The sequence below is a fragment of the Danio rerio genome, chromosome 15 (assembly GCF_052040795.2).
Source record: "Danio rerio strain M-AB ecotype USA chromosome 15, GRCz13ab, whole genome shotgun sequence".
Lineage (NCBI taxonomy): Eukaryota > Metazoa > Chordata > Actinopteri > Cypriniformes > Danionidae > Danio > Danio rerio.
The window spans coordinates 28,956,633-28,971,103 of NC_141035.1; the positions used below are offsets into that span (position 1 = coordinate 28,956,633).

Below are 14,471 nucleotides of genomic sequence, written 5' to 3' on the forward strand. Positions count from 1 at the left end.
TAGACAAATGCAAGTACAGTTGAAACCAGAAGTTTACATACACTCTAAAAAACGAACATAACCATTTAAAAAAAAATGTCTGAGGGTAAATCATATTAAACCTTTACTATTTTAGGTCCTCACTGCATTGTCTAATTTTTAACAACCATTTTAACCAAAACACAGAAGTCAAAGTTAATAAAAACAACTGAGAATTCAAAATAGTGATTCCAAGATATGCTATTGATCACAGAAGCAGGATCTGACACTTGCAGCAACAGCACAATTGCTATCTTGTGTGAGTTTTTTTTTTATCCATCTCTCGCTCACTCTCTATTGTGCAGACTGATCAATAATTGAGTAAAGTTTCATCAAATCCAGGTCTGTTTTTCATAGGGCTTGTCTGTTTGAGTACACTCTGAAAGGCGAGAGGAGCGTGAGCTTGTGGACAGAGTCTCCCGGAAGTCTCTTTGATCTACCACATACTGCTACAGGGGATTGTACACCAGAGCTCGCCGCAAACATTCTATCACACAACATACAACATGTTACGCTCTCTGACAGTTCCACTCCCACCACCCGGCTTGTACATTCACCCTTTCTTATAAACCCAACCCTATAATGCACATCCCTCAAGGACGGGATCATCATACAACATACTTCATTCAAAAAAATCCTATTACTTTTACAGCTGCACATTTCTTCTTTTTTATTTCACTCATAAATCTGAACAGACTACTAAATAAAATAATGTAATTTAGTAGAGGCTTTTGAAAAAAATGTTGATTGGTACAATCTATTTACGGATATCATATTTGACTTATTCCAACATACCAATGCATCAGCCATCTTGGAACTGGCAATGTGTCTGAATTTTCAGTCAAAGCATTATGTAGCCTCCTCTTGGAAAAATCACAGTTGGACCCATAATCTTTAACAGTTGGGAATGTCTTGGTTTGTGTTTAAACTGAGAATTGATCAATTTAAAGCTGGAAAATGATAGAGAAAACTAGGCAAAAATATGGCGCAGTGGGTAGCACTCCCAGTAAGAAAGTCTCCGGTTTGAGCCTTGGCTGGGTCAGTTTGCATTTCAGTTTGCATTTTCCAAGAGTTTGCATGTTCTTCTCGTGTTCACGTGGGTTTCCTCTAGGTGCTCCGGTTTCCCCCACAGTCCAAAGACATGTGGCATAGGTGAATTGTCCGTAAGCTAAATTGTCTGTAGTGTAGTGTGTTAATGAGAGTGTATGGGTGTTTCTCGATATTGAGTTGTCGCTGGAAGGGCACCCGCTGCGTAAAATATATGCTGGATAACTTGGCGGTTCATTTAGCTTTGGCGACCCCAGATTGTTTATCTATTTATGTATTTGTTTGACATGGACGTCACAATTACTGTACACTGGACAACCAAATGCATTTGTTTAAGTGTTATTGCAAACTTGCTAATTCTCAACTCCTGTCCACAGAAGGCTTGAAAAATTGAAAAAATGGAAATATAATAAATACATATACACAACATTATAATTCTTTACATAAACATACTGAAGGCAAAAGCAAAGGCAACATGAAGGCGGCATTAATAAAGGGACTAAGCTGAAAATGAATGAAAGAATGAGCTTTAGTAACTTCATCGAGGGAAGCAGTTTTCACACTTGAAACACATGGAAAGTGTTCTGCTATGAAATTCATTCATTTCGAAGGCTTGTGCCATGGAAGGGTGGTTTGTTGCTGCGCGGGCCAACCATGCTGTGGTCAGAGTTCAAAATAGCCTAATATTTTGCTTGGTGGGTATTCCAGTCATATACAGTGTTCAGCATATTTGAGTACACCCCTCACAAATCTCCCCTTTTAAATAAATATTTTCTATAGGAAGCTTTACAATTATTTAAAATTAAAAATAAAAAAAGAGCAAAATTAAAGAGAAAAACATTACAGAATTTTGTTGATTTTTTGTGGTTTGTCATTTTTTCCAATGTTTCGAATGAATTTAAAAGTATTGTCTTTCTATTTCAAAAGTTGTTTGGTGACTAAAATATTATTTTAATAAACATATATGTTTGATAAATTGGTTTGCATATATATTAATCTGAAAATGTGGTAAAAATGGTATGCTTTTTCTGAATTGCTTTTTAAAACTTTTGACTGGGTTTAGGGAAGTGGATGGACGGGTCAATCTGTGAAAACATTATTGGTTAGGTTAAGGGAAGGAAGTGTCAGTCGATTGGTCAATCAGTCAGTCATTTAGCAAGTTCATTAGCCAGTTAACATCGGCCTCTGGTGTATTTATTCGAAAACAGCAGGCACGAATGGCACTTGCGAGAGAAATTTGAGATCTAAAAAACATATACTGCGTAAACAAAAAACGTAACATATACAAAAAACGTAGCTCCTGGGATGTATTTGGTGCTCTCCAGAAATCTATATAGGGGTATACGTTTTTAGAATGAGCCTAGGTTGAATTTAAGTCTTTGAGCACATACTTTTTTTTTCAATTACATCACACCTACTGGCATGACATTGTCACTGACACAATCTGGATTGCTACCCCGAAACATTTCAAAACTATAGACTTTTATTCCGGTACTTCTGTGATACTTCAATGTTTTAGTAACACAAACTAACAATGATGTGGCTGATGAGACTAAAGACTGAAGTGATTTCATAACTATACATGACAGGTTCACTCTCTCACAAACACAGAGTGTTCACTGTGATCACACTAGTCAACGTTTTCATAGACACAGCCAAATCATAGTCAAAGATCACATGGGTGTTTCAAATAGAGATTGCAACCCTGTAATGATTAATCATGCAGCTCTGCTTACACTCTATTCAGAGCACGTACTTGAAATGGTCTCCACATGCTGCTGAGATCCGGCACACACACTTTCTCCCGCCCTTTCTTTAAAATCTCCTTTACCAGGCTCCCCCGGCCTGCCCAGCTCATTCATAATAGAGTCTGGAGTATGACGAGGCTGGATGAAAGCCGTGGTCAGGTTTGTGCAGGCGCTGCAGTCATGGCTCCCGGCTGTTCCCTCTCTTCGTCTTCGTCTCGCGAAGAGCAAAGATGTGACTTGCTGTGATCAGTCAGGCTTAATATGAAAAATTCAATCAGCCCTTCGCAGGATGCTCGACTTGGCCGTGCCACCGACTGACAGCTACGCATGCAGAGAAAAGAGAGAGAATGGAGGTACTAAGAAAGAAGACGACATTAATGATTCCATTATTGCTCTTTTCAAACATATCCAAGGCTTTGCGTTTGGCAGACACAGTAATCCAAAGCGACTTACGATGCATTCAAGGTATATTTTAGCAATAAATGAACCAGGAATTCAACCCACCACATGCAGTGCTACATGAATGCTTTTGTTTGGTAATATGAAATATTCATAGGCTGATGCAGCATTTGAAGCTTGTTTGTGCACGTCAACATGCGTTAAACCAAAAGCAACAACAATAACAAAACTGAATTACACTGCAAAAAACAGAAAGAACTCAAATATTGGTAGTAATTTGCACAAAGAAGCAACAAATTACTTTAAATGCACTTCTAAATATTGACTTAGCAAAAAAAGAATATTTTTTTCTTACAAAACATAGTCTGATAATCTTTTTTACAGCGCAACACAGCAAGCTTTACAACATAGATAAATGATTCAGGTTGTTGATATGTGAGACTACCTCCATAGGCGAGCAGGAGTAAACACTCATGTTTTATTTCATGACATTTCCATCTCTGAAATCGGTAAAATCAATTTGGATGCCCTATCAGTTCCTGATCCCCTCCCTCCCTTGCTGCCCACATCCCTGTCTTTCTCCCAACCCCCTCCCTTTTCGCATTAATTGATGTTGTCTCACTTCATTAGAGCTATTTTGTGCTGCTGGAGAATTTCGAACTCATTTTCTCCGCCTTGTTGCATAGCTGTTAATTTCAACCTCCACTGTCACCCATAAAAAGCAATTCAGTTCTAAAGCATGAATCAGATTTCTCCCCAATACTCTGAAACATTTTGCTCAGGCCAATAACCTTGGCAAAAAACAAGAGGCCATTAACACCGCCTACTATTATGTGCGCCGCTAATGCAAACCGCTAATTACAGGGCTACTTCTGCCCATAACTTTAACCTTAATTGCGGTTTCTCATCCATCATCAGCCCTGATCACTTTGGAATTATATATCTGGCTGATGAGGTCTCATTCACTGCGATAACCACTGCGATTTACGCCTGGGTATCGCTTTGTTGCATAAATATGCGGTAGGCACTCAGTCAAAGGTCTGTTATTTAGATGTTTTTGTTTGAAATAACCATTTCAAGCAAATTGGACACTTAATGTAATGATCAAAAGTGTTGTATGCCAGCACCTTTTTTATTATCTGACTGTTGATGTTACCGTGCAGCATTCTGGGTTTCTGCCATGTTTCCACTCTACGATTTGACTTCAGGAAGCGCATAATAATGGTAATGGATGCATTTGAATTTCATGCAGTGCACGTCAACGGATTCTCCACACTGAGACCATTCAGGGATGAATTAGGATCCAGTAACTCCATGCCAGGAAGACGGTTATTGATAAATAGATTTTTAACAGCAGATGGGCCTCACTGCAAAATAATCATTGGAGTGAAGGGAAGGAAGAGAGCAAAACAATGGAGCGCACCATATGCCGTGAGATGGATATTGGTTTAAATCGAGCCGAGGACTTTTTTCCTTTATTTCAAATCCCAGTTCATTGTCTTATTTTGAGAATTGTCTTTGGATTTGTAATCTGTGAGGAGCATTCATCTGCCCACTGAGATAAAAAGAGTGGGTTGGCATTTCCTAAACGAGGATTGTTCGCCATTCAGAAGAGCAGTGAGAATGTTGAATTTCTTGAATCTGAGTCTAATTGAGGTTTCAAAAACAACTAAAATGTAAAATTGAATACATCAGAAGTCTTAATCTCATCTTGAGAAACCAAAAAAGATGGAGAGATACAGTGAAAAGATAAATATATACATACTGTATATTGAAGAAGAAAGGCATGGATATGTGAAAGAATGGATTTATGAATGGATATAAGGAATTATTAGCCTAATCATTTGAATTATATCTAATTAGCAGTGGGCAGTGCTGTTGCCTCACACCAATAAGGTCACTGGTTCGAGCCTAAGCTGGCTTAAGCTTTAAGATGTTTTATATTGTAGCTTTGAGAAATCAATTCCACTTATCACAAGGCAATGTTTCTCAACAATTAGTCTTAATTATCAAAATATCTAGATATTTATCAAATATTTACTAGAAAACATTACTTTAATAATGTTATAACTTTAATCTTACATACTAGGGCTGCATGATATTGGAAAAATCTGGTATTGTGATATTTTGTTTTGCTGCCATATACTGTATATTTCGATATTATCAATATAATTTCCCTAGATGATTTAAATAGCTCTATTTGGTAAGATTTCATTTATTTAGATCGACTGAGATGATCAAGGGTGGCGTGGCGGCTCAGTGGTTAGCACTGTCGCCTCACAGCAGGATCGCTGGTTCGAGCCTCAGCTGGGTCAGTTGGTATTTCTGTGTGGACTCTGCATATTCTCCCCATGTTGGTAAGGGTTTCCTCCGAGTGCTCAGGTTTTCCCAAGAAGTCCATAAACATATGGTACAGGTGAATTGGGTAGGCTAAATTGTCCGTAGTGTATGTGTGTAAATAAGAGTGTATGGATGTTTCCCAGTGATAGGTTGCAGCTGGAAGGGCTGCGTATAACATATGCTGGATAAGTTGGCGGTTCATTCCAGTGTGACGGCTAATGAATAATAAAGGGACTAAGCCAAAAAGAAAAAGAAAACATTCATTCATTAATTTTCCTTCAGCTTAGTCTTTACTTTAGAGGTCACCACAGCGGAATGAACCACCTATCTAATTATTATTAAAACATTTTTTTAATATATCCTAAATTTGGTTTAACAGCATATATTTTAGATTTTTATTTTGGAGAAAGTCAATTCTTTTAGCTTGCCACCCCTTATTAAACCCTTTTTTCAGGTTGCTACAAAACAAACCACTGTTGTCAAATGACTTTCTTAATTAACATAACAACATAGTTACACCTTTAAATTGCACTTTAATCTGAAAACTTCTATCTTGCTAAATAACTTATAAATAGTATGTACAAATATCTTCGTAAAACAGCACTTGCTAAATATTTGATGGATGAATGGATGGATTGATGGATGGATGGATGGATGGATGGATGGATGTACAGATAGAGAGAGATAAATGACAGACAGACAGACAGACAGACAGACAGACAGATATATAGATAGATAGATAGATAGATAGATAGATAGATAGACAGACAGACAGACAGACAGACAGACAGACAGACAGACAGACAGACAGACAGACAGACAGACAGACAGACAGACAGACAGACAGACAGACAGACAGACAGACAGACAGACAGATAGATAGATAGATAGATAGATAGATAGATAGATAGATAGATAGATAGATAGATAGAATTATGTAGTTTATACCTAATTTTTGTTTATTTTCTATTAGTTCAAATTTACATAGATGGAGACATGCCAAATGACTCATACTTTATTTGCTTCCAAACTCTTGTAGTAAAGGCAGTCTCTGCAGGAGGAGTGATAAGAGCGTAACTGTGCGTTGAGTGAGCTGGATGTAGGGAGCGTCGGGTGGAGCGGTTGGGGAGGTGTCCTGACAGCCAGCTTGAGCTGGTTAAATGATGGAGCGGTAGAGGAGGATCAAAGTACTGAGAGCTTTCACTGGCAGGGAGAAGCGGCCTCGTCCCAGCGTGTGGCATGTGTTTGGAAAAAAAAGAAACACGGCTCAATGATGATGTTGCTGTTGTTGTGGAGCGATCCCACACAAGCTGTCGCCCCAGTTTTGACATGGCATCTTAAGGAGAACCTACCATCCACCCTCCTACCGCGAAACAGCGGTGTGGACGTGGGGAGGTGGCACCGCCGTGACCGCTATGCCAGCTTTATTCCAACCACCCTCTGAGACTGTCGTCTGAAAGATTTATGTATTTCAGATAGCTGGGGCAAAATATCCTTAGTACCGTTTTTATAAACCACTGTGTGTGTAGTCACATTAACCAAGTTATGACTAGAAGCCCAGCTTAGTTCACTAACATAGTGAGTATTGGGATAAAGCACAGGGGTTAATTACAGTAATTTCCAGTTTCTCTTTAAAAATGCTTTGTGTTGCATTTTCAACAGAAAACCTTTTTAAAAAATGCATTTGATTCATTCATTCATTGCAGTCAAACTAATTTCCTGGAGTTGCACATGTAGTGATGTACAGTAGTGATGGCTGATTCGTGAATGAATAGTTCTTTTTAACCAGATATTCTAAGTGAACCAGTCAAACCAGTTCGTCAAACTAAACTGAACCCTTTGAAAGGCTTCACATCTTTATTAAGCACTCATTTCTAATAACTGATTTATTTTATCTTTGCTATGATGACAGTAAATAATATTAGACTAGAAATTTTTCAAGACACTTCTAAACAGCTTAAAGTGACATTTCAAGAGTTCACACTTAGATATTGCTTGACAACTGCTAGCAGGTTTGGCATGCTGTCCTGGGAGAGAACCCTGAGCTCGGAGATAGTTGAGCCCAGGGCTCCCGCCAGGTCCATAGAGCATGTGAGGGGAGTACGAGATCAGGTGGTTCTCGAGAGCTCCCCTTTTTAAAGGAGGAAAGGAGGAGAAATGGGGTGGATGGGGGGTTTCTTCGGAAAATGAAGATAAGGGAGTAATATCTAGCTAGCCTATTCATAGTATGTTAGAATAGATCTGATTGGCTAACTAAGTGTAGATAGGCGGCCAGCTGCAGTCAATTATATCACGTGTTCCTCTCGAAATTATTTTAAAAACTTCACTTAAAGGCTTAACTAGGTTAATTAGGTTAACAAGGTAGGTTAGGGTAATTAGGCAAGTTAATGTATAATGATGGTTTGTTTTGTAGACTAATCGAAAAATTATATAGCTTAAAGGGGCTAATAATTTTGACCATAAAATGGTTTTTAAAAAATTAAAAGCTGCTTTTATTCTAGCCGAAATAAAACAAATAAGACTTTCTCCAGAAGAAAAAATATTATCAGACATACTGCAAAAATTTTCTTGCTCTGTTAAACATCATTTGGGAAATACTTAAAAAATAAAAAATTAATTCAAAGAGGGGCTAGTAATTCTGACTTCAACTATATATATTTTATACTCTCAGCCCATACAGTCCCATCATCAGGCTGCCAGCTTGATCATGCAGTATATTCTTTGTGACGTTGAGAGTTATTCTAATCATAACTTTCTTAGATTGGAAGCAGCGTGCAACCTAAGACAGTTACAAATGGCTGTATTTTTTTTTCTTTTTCCCACTATGAGTACGTGATTCAAAAAGAGGTGAGGTTTGATTTGATGCAGGCCTCAGGGTGTGCTCAGCCTTATGGTCCTGAGCTGTAATGGACTGGAAATGTAAAAGAAATGGCCATGCTTTTACTAACCCGAGTTCATATTCAGCAATAATGACACCATGTGAAGACCAACATCTCTGTCTATTAAAGTACATTCCATTGAAAAGCAATAGAGATGCTCATGCAGGTCATTGATTGATCACTTGAAATATTTACCCAAGCAAAAACAATATCAGAGATACATTACACAGCATATTTCTCACTTATTAATGCAATTTTAGCATGAATGATGAGCTCTAAAATATACACACAACTGCATCATACACTCACAGGCCACTTTATTGGGTACATCTTACTGGTAGCAGGTTGGACCCACTTTTGCATTCAAAACTGCCGTAATCCTTCGTGGCTTTGATTCAACAAGGTAGTGTAAATATTACTTAGAGATTTTGATTCATATTGACATGATAGCATCCCTATCGTTGTGCGTAATTAAATCCAAGTAGATCAGCATATTCTGAAATACTCAGACCAGCCAGTCTGGCACCACCAACCATGCCACATTCAAAGTCACTTAAATTACCTTTCTTCCCCTATCTAATGCTTAGTTTGAACTGCAGCAGATCAACCTGACAATGTGTACATGCCTAATTGTATTGAGTTGTTGCCATGTGATGATTAGAAATTTGCGTTAACAGTTGGATTGGTGTACCTAATAAAGTGGCCGGTGAGTGTCAACTACAATTAACCTTGCAACTTTCCATTTCAGATTTTCAGCTGATCAAAGAAACATTTATCTAGCCAGATAGGCATCAAAGCTAAGAAGCAAACTAGCCAACCGTGCAACAATTTATTTTGTTTTGTTACAAATTTCTCTTTTAAAAGTCATCTAGGCTATGGCATGTACTGTATGCGATTGTGTTGAGAAAGGAAGAGTGAGACAAAGAAAATATGTACTGTCAGACACGGTGACGGTTTTGATGAATTTCCTCATCAGAGGTTCGTCACGCAGTGTGGCGGATCTCTATTTTACACCTGACCTTCCCCTGTTAAATACCTTGTTTCACAGCCGCAAGGTAAGCAGATAAGTGCCTACAGTAGCAGTAGTAAAACAGTGAGGCCTTCACAAAAAAATGCCACAGAATGAGTTCTGAAGAGATTTTTCTGTGACTTTCATTCAAAATATGCAAACGCAGCTTCAGTAGCTCTGCAGAGTGAAAAGTGTCCTACAAAGAAGTCCTCCACAGACTGCTGGGTAATAATTGCACACCATATTGAATTTTAAAGCTAGTTATTGTCAAGGAATTTGACTGACTGAATCATATTTCTTAGACAATCCAATAGTGTTGAGAGTTTTTTACTGTTTGTATCATTCGCCTTTTCTGTTTGCAAGTTTGACTGTCACGTTTGACTGTGTATTTGGTCAAGTGCTTACTACAGCATTTCTGTTCTTTTTAGGCTAGCATGTTTTTTTTTTTTTATCTGCTTCTATTGGAGCATCATTATGTTTAAGCAATAGCAGCATGACAAGGTGCATAACGTTTATTTCTAATTCACTTTAAAGTAGTTAACCCTAGGTCAATTAACACAGGATAAAAAGAATCTTTGGCTTCCTTGCTTCATGTTTCAAACTACTTATGAAATACACATAACCATTAATTTATTTATGATTAGCACTTTACCATCCTAATCTCTGCATATTTGCAAAGTCTGTGTCATTGATTGGAGGGATCCATGAATGCAACGTCTTTACTAGCGCTGCTCTTCCTCATAATTCTTTTACGGAATTGTGCAAATGTTCAAACCCACCAGCTCTGGTGTTTTTGCCAAGTCATAATGGCCATCCATATCTATGTTTTGGGATCTTTGTAAAGATACAAATGTAAATTACAGAAAATATGTCCAGACATTTTAAAAAATAATTTCAGGAGAAAAAAAGAAAGAATTCAAAAATATTTAATGTGACCTCGCTCAGCACTAAGCACACCAGGGAGACTGTTTTGAAGTACTCCAAGCTTCTTTCAGCACTTTCCCAAAGTTTGACTATAGATTTGAGGTTAGATTTTTTTTCTGTCCAGGTAATCCCACATGGCCTCTTTGTATTCAGCTCTAGACTCTGTGAGGGCCAGTTCATGACTGTTAGAGTTTTATGCTATTTTTCTCTTCAAAAAGGATTTCACTCTTCAGGTTGAGGCCAAGAGATAATTATATACAGTATGGTCACATAACAATAGCTAAAACAAACAAACAAAAGCTAACATGGGCCTAAGAGTTTTGTACAGTTCTGTTTAGCAGCCGTATCCTGAATGAAAGGACATTTATACAAAGGAAAGAATGAAACTGGCTCTTTTTCACTTAAATTGTCACGTAACATTTGACTTTTTCCTGAAACACTAAAGCATACTGGTTATACAATGTGCAGTGTTACTGTTATTGTACAAAGCATCTGAATATGAGACTTGATTGACTGACATTTGCTAAGCATCTAGCAGTTCAAAAACAGCATAATTTCACACTGCATGTGTGGCACCATGATGTGAGGTTAACACTCTACAACCTGGTGTTAAACTTTGGGTTTAGAATGATGATAACCTGGGGTTAAGTACAGTGTGAAAAGCCCTTTAAGGTAAAATGGAGTGCTAAGCAATGTCACTTTTTAGCAGACGTCCAATCACAGTGGAGGAAGGGTTGGGGAAATGTCACACTTACAGTACCAGCTGTCAGAAATATTTTTGTCATAAGTTGAACAACAACATCAGCAAATACAGCAGTAGAAAAGCAGGTATAATATTGCTCTACTATCAATATTTTTTGTCAGAAACTAATTTCTTCCTAGAACATTGGTAGTTATAGTAACTTCAAAGCAGGTATTTTATATTTGGCCAGTGATTTATTGATTATTTCACTTAACAAATACTAGTTTGTTCAGAAATTGAGCAATTTGGAGGTTGTGAATGAGTTTATACTCCTAAGAATTCTGTCATATACTGATATAGCAGAAATAGAGTAGCATGTTAATCTTCACTGATGTACTTTCATTCATGAATAAAACATGAGAAATCAAGCAGAAGTATAATGAAATACTGAATAAAAGTACTGATGTAATATTGAAACAACTGAAAATAAGCTGACACACAAAACTGCTAAAATAAAATAAATATATATTTGAGCCAAACAATACTTTAAATTTAAAAAATAAATCTAACAAAAACTGTCAAAAGTGCAAGGTGTAAAATCCAAGCTTTAAAATATTCATTTAAAACAAACAAACAAACAAAAAAAGCACACACACACACACACACACGCACGCACGCACGCACGCACGCACGCAACAGTAACCCTTGATACTAAAATGACAATAAGAGATTCTGAGTTTCTGCAGTGGTTTTGTTTAACTATTTCCTTCAGCAGAGAAAATAATCAGCAATTGTGCAAGATTTTAGTATTACTACTTTGTTTACTGAACTGTTGCACAAAAGCAATGTCACACTGGCACTAATTGTAATTATATTTGTAGCAGTATTGAAAATGAGTGCGCATATGCACATACTGTAATCACACAGAGCTGTGAATATTAAAACTGCAGCTTCGAAACCAGGGGTCTTTTTGATTGTCTTCACTTCTGTCTAAAGCACAGGCCGAGGATGAGCGGTTTCTAATTCAAGATGTAATCTTTTTTCATTAGAATAAACCGCAGTGCTGCGATACCAGGAGGGGATCATTTTCCAAGTTGATTTAAAAAAAAGAAGGGAAAAAAAAGTGGAGGGAAATTAATTCCCAGGGCTCCAAATGAAAATCTATTAAGAGAATAATGTTAGGGATCTCAGCGTTTGGTGATGTTTTCTCTTTTTTATCCGCCCCGGTGTGCATAATGAGCAGTGTGAATTTGAATCATGCGGGCAGATGGGTGCGTCTGATGGATGGAGGGATGCGAGCAGTTGGATGTGACTCTGCAGTCTGTGAGCTGTTTAAAGTCCCGAAAAGTGCTGATGAACGGCGTGTGTGGAAATCTGTTTGCCTTAATTCAGCACAGAGCCATCATGCTGATCATTCTGATTAGAGGAGAGACTCTGGATGCCATGTGGCAGGGGAGAGTGGCACAGAACACGACAGACAAAAATATGCTAAAGAAAACCTTGGGATTTTCTTTTTTTCTCCAGCAAACAAAATGGAGATGGAGAACTGAATATAATATTGTTGACAAAAATAAACACAACAAAATAATAAATAACAATTAAACTGTTTCAAGTTTAGATCATGGCAAAATCAGTATGAGAAGATGACACAAGCAGAGATGAATATCAGACAATGAAAGTAAGGATAAAAGTGCAATTTAATAAACCGGGTAAAACCAGCACATACAGGACATTAAAAACATTATCGAAAACAGGAGGTCAAAATTTAGGCGGTGGTCAGAATATAACAAAATAACAAAACTAAAATGAGAAACACAGCAGGCAAAAACAAATAGCAAACAAAACTTACACATGATGATTGCAAGACTCAGTCCTGATCTGGTGTTTGTAAGGTGTATAAGTAGTCCTGATGATCAGTGTTGATGTGATCAGCTGTGTGTGTCATCAGTGAACAGCAACTGGTGTGTGTGAATTGGCATGATGGGAATTGTAGTTCATTGCCAGGAGTGAATCCCTGGTGATCATGACAAAAGATGAACAAAACAACAGTACTTATTTGAAATAAAAATGAAATTTTAATATTGTATTATTGATTAGGATAATATTTGTAAATATTAACCAAATTATATGTTAATATTTATACACCTTATTAACGGTATTTGGAAATTGCTTAATGTTTTTTATTTATTTGCATTTTGTCGAATTTTTCACCTTACAGCAGTGGTTCCCAACCTTTTTTTGACCCCCTTTTCCCCCAGAAAATATTTTAAGGCTTCCCTCAACATTTAATGATATTATCGCTCAAATAAGATAAAACTTATTTTTTGACAAAAATTGTTGTTTTCAAACAAATAGTTTGTTTATTACTGTATATAGATATGTTTATGGACAAATAACTAATGCAAAATATAAAGGCAAAACACCAGTAGGCCATTAGTAACTAAGAAACGTAAGCCTTTGGCCTTTAAATTGGCCTTATATTAGTTGCCAATTTTATAAAAGTTTCTTGTCAGTCGCTGTGTTGTCCCTAGTCTCATTTTGAGTGTGTGTCAATTCTTTCGCCTTGCTCTCAAAAAATGCTATGGGCTTGTCGCAGTATTGGGGAAGAGTCATCGCCAAATGTCTTATTAGTTTGGCCTCATGCATTCGCTAGCAAGAACTTTGGTGCAGATAATGCACTGTGGCTGGGTCAGGGATTCTTTGCTTCAAGAAAATAGAATAAAACTATAGTTCAGATAACTATCTTGGTATTTCCTGCATTTCGTGTTTTTAGTATTGCTAGCGCTGCGACTTGAAGTGTTTGGAGCTTTCTCACCAGGGTCCAGTATACTTGGGTTGTTAGTATTAGCTGCTGAAGGCGAATCAGTGAGACGCTCTTTTTTTGTGGAGGTCGAATTACAATTTTTTTTTTTTATTGCAAGGCAACATGATCATTGTCCTAATTTTCCACGGCTAAGAAATAAAAAATATGACGCGACCCCCCACAGTGCTCGCTGAGGCACCCTTGTAATAATAATAATATTTATTATTATTATTATTATTAAATAATATTATTATTATTTTCTGACAACGCAAACAAATTACAAAAACGCATAGCATTTTCTCACAACACAAACAAAGCGGAACACAACGGAAATCTTTTAAGGGGACCCAAAAACATGATTATTTATTTTAATATCCCAATTATCTTGTCTTTTGAATATTATTAGCCTAAATGACCATAACGTAAATAGCAGGGTTTGTCGCGTTTTAGGGTCTCCTTGAAACATTTTCGTTGTGTTCAGAGTTACAGTATTTAAATGTGTTGCGAGAAAATGCAGCACGTTTTATTTATTTGTTTGTGTTGTGAGAGAATGCAGCATGTTTTATTAATTTTTTTTTTGTTGTGAGAATGATTTGCAGCATGTGTGCTGTCAAATGGATGA

At 37.2% G+C, this 14,471-nt stretch overlaps 1 protein-coding gene and 1 long non-coding RNA gene across 7 annotated transcripts in view; one reads left to right on the forward strand and one right to left on the reverse strand.

Annotated features, from left to right (window-relative positions):
* rtn4rl1b (reticulon 4 receptor-like 1b) overlaps positions 1-14,471 on the forward strand; it is a 298,377-nt gene that overhangs the window by 148,254 nt on the left and 135,652 nt on the right.
* LOC147833685 (uncharacterized) overlaps positions 1-14,471 on the reverse strand; it is a 291,750-nt gene that overhangs the window by 47,974 nt on the left and 229,305 nt on the right. For 2 of the 6 annotated variants that reach the window (XR_015509540.1, XR_015509536.1), the window contains one exon: positions 2,822-3,134. The exons of 3 other annotated variants lie outside the window; for them this stretch is intronic. This is a non-coding gene — a long non-coding RNA (uncharacterized LOC147833685). Of the gene's footprint in view, positions 1-2,821; positions 3,135-12,895; positions 13,061-14,471 lie in introns of those variants that run through there. One more of the 6 variants, XR_015509538.1, reaches the window with a different exon arrangement.